This window comes from Palaemon carinicauda, chromosome 25, assembly GCF_036898095.1.
Source record: "Palaemon carinicauda isolate YSFRI2023 chromosome 25, ASM3689809v2, whole genome shotgun sequence".
NCBI classification, from domain to species: Eukaryota; Metazoa; Arthropoda; class Malacostraca; order Decapoda; family Palaemonidae; genus Palaemon; species Palaemon carinicauda.
In genome coordinates, this window is record NC_090749.1 from 84339544 (window position 1) to 84342043 (window position 2500).

Here is a 2500-nt window from a genome sequence, read left to right on the forward strand (position 1 = left end):
AAATACGAAACATTTCTGAGTTCTGTGGAAGCAGCAACGTCGGAGCAATGTTGGACCGATCGTCAAAAAATCATCGTGGCGAAACAGAGAATTTGAGGAAAAGCTCATAGGAAAGTGAGGAGAGATCTCGAATTTGTGGAACCCAGGTCATGGGCACATCTGAGAAGACACCTACAATGGAGGTTAGGCCCAAGTACTGCCAGTAACTATGTTCCCGTCCGAAAGGAAGCAACCAGGAGGAGTTTTGGGGATCAGTCACCCACGGAGGACCTGCAGGGAGGAGACCTTAGCGCCCTTCCGTCGAGTCAAGCAGGCCAAAACAAACAGCAACCAAGAGAGGAAACTGTAAGGAAACACATTCGTCCTAGAAAGGATGAAACGGCAGTGTTTCTGTTGGAAGAGAAGACGGTACACCCTCATGTTCGTCTAAAATCGTCGTTGTATTTAGTTTCCTGTAGCGGGAGCAACAGCATCGAAAATTGCCATCCGAAATGGTGACCCAGGACCCTACTATGAACTCTGTCAATAGCAGTTGGAGTGTGTTTGATTACCCTTGCCATAGAGGATTTCGTCGTCCAAGCAGCAGCAGCGGGTATATTGGTAGAAATGGCACGCCCACAAAGGCCGAGGACAATCCCGAAAATTGGAAGAGGTCCCGGACAGCAACTGTAGGAAGAGGGACCCAAGGTGACCCACAGCAATCAACTCCCACAGAAGTTAAGTAACATGGTACAATATCTGTTGTTTTATGGTTAACTAATATGTTTTGAGATTTCGTAAAAAGTGTGTAAAGTAACGAACCTATCATTCCGTTTTCTTTACGACATGTTAAAGTTAATGACAAAACACTAGTTTGGATGGAAGAAAGTAACTAGTCAAGTGAAATATTTTCAGTGTTATAGCTTCGAGTAAAGATTAACTTTTCTTTTCATAGAAGAAGAAAATTATATGATTTTGTTGCTGTGTGGTTAAATGAGAAATTGTTCTTTATGCTGTATGAACTATAAGTTTTCATTTCAAAGTTTCATTGGCTTATAGTAGATTATGTTTTTTTTTTTTTTTTTGATACCTTTGTGTGGTCAAAGATAATAAATGTGATTTTTGAAAAAGAAGTAAAGTCAAATGTTGAGATGAATTTGTGTTAACAATAATAAGTTGTTTAATTTCAGAGAGGAAATGAAAGTTTGTAAGTTCAGTGTTAAGACGTAAGTTATGGAGTTCTTTTTTATGTCCCTTTTTGAGTATGTACTTAATAAAATTATGCAGAAAGAAATGTATATTAGGTACATTAGTAATTTGGGAAATTAGTGTCATAATGTTTGTTCTTACGTCATACTCTGTATTGATTATTGAGCCTGAATAGTTCTTTAAGCTGACTGTTTGACAGTTGAATATCCACTCACTCTGCCTTTTGAGTATTTATATTCAGCGGTCCAGAATCCAGGCCAGATGCAGATTCCCGTAGAACAGATTTCCAGCGGGGGAGAGTCATGATTCCAGTCCAGAGACTAGCACAGAAAGCAGTCCGGACCAGAGTGGTACCAGATCTTTGAGATTTTCTGACATTTTTTTACCCTTGAGTTTTCGAGTGTCATGGAGCGATAAACTCCACCTAGACCGAGTGATAGGATTTCATGTTCGGAGAGAGGCAACACGAGTAACTGGACTTATCATCTAACCCCGTAACACCAGGATCTAAAGAAACATAAGTCAGTTGAGAGACCTTGGTCGCCAACACATCGAAAAAATTAAAGTAAAGGATTTTATCATTATAATTACCATTATATTTTTGCCTTTGGTTTATAAACCAGTAGAGTTTCATTTTGACTAAGATTAACTACGAACATAATTCAAATATATTTTTTTCTTATTTAGTAACGAGAGTCTATTTACAAAATTTACATTTTCACGAAGCTAGCTTGCTGAATTTCTTTCCCTTCTCATTAAATTTGTTGTTTAATTTCTTACGTTAAATTGACTTTTCAAGAGGTGTGTATTCCTTTTTATTATTTTAGGTCCTTTACATTTGGTAGATGAGTTACTGTGGAGAGGAAGTGGTGTATACATCCGAAGACAGCTTTTTGGGTGATTTCCTCTCAAGACCAGAAATGGCAGTTCAACAAACTATAATTTCACTTCTCTTTTCTTTTCACATGATGCAGGTATGAGCGTGCGATTTTTGGTAGACATGGGTGCTTGTTGTTCTCTTTTGCCAAGGGAACTCTTCAGGACATGACATAGTCTGTATAAGTTACATCATCGTATTGAAACGGCAAATTTAATTCAAAGTTTCTGGCTGCTGACGTCACATTGCCAATCCTCGGTGTGGATTTCCTCTATCATTTCCACCTCCTGGTCGATGTTACCCACCGACGACTGATCAACACAGACTTGTACTTGTAGACACCTCTTCAACCCGCCCCCTCCAACCTCCCTCTCTACATCAACGCACCCACGGATGCGTACTCCCACCTCCTCACGTCGTACCCGGAGGTTTTCC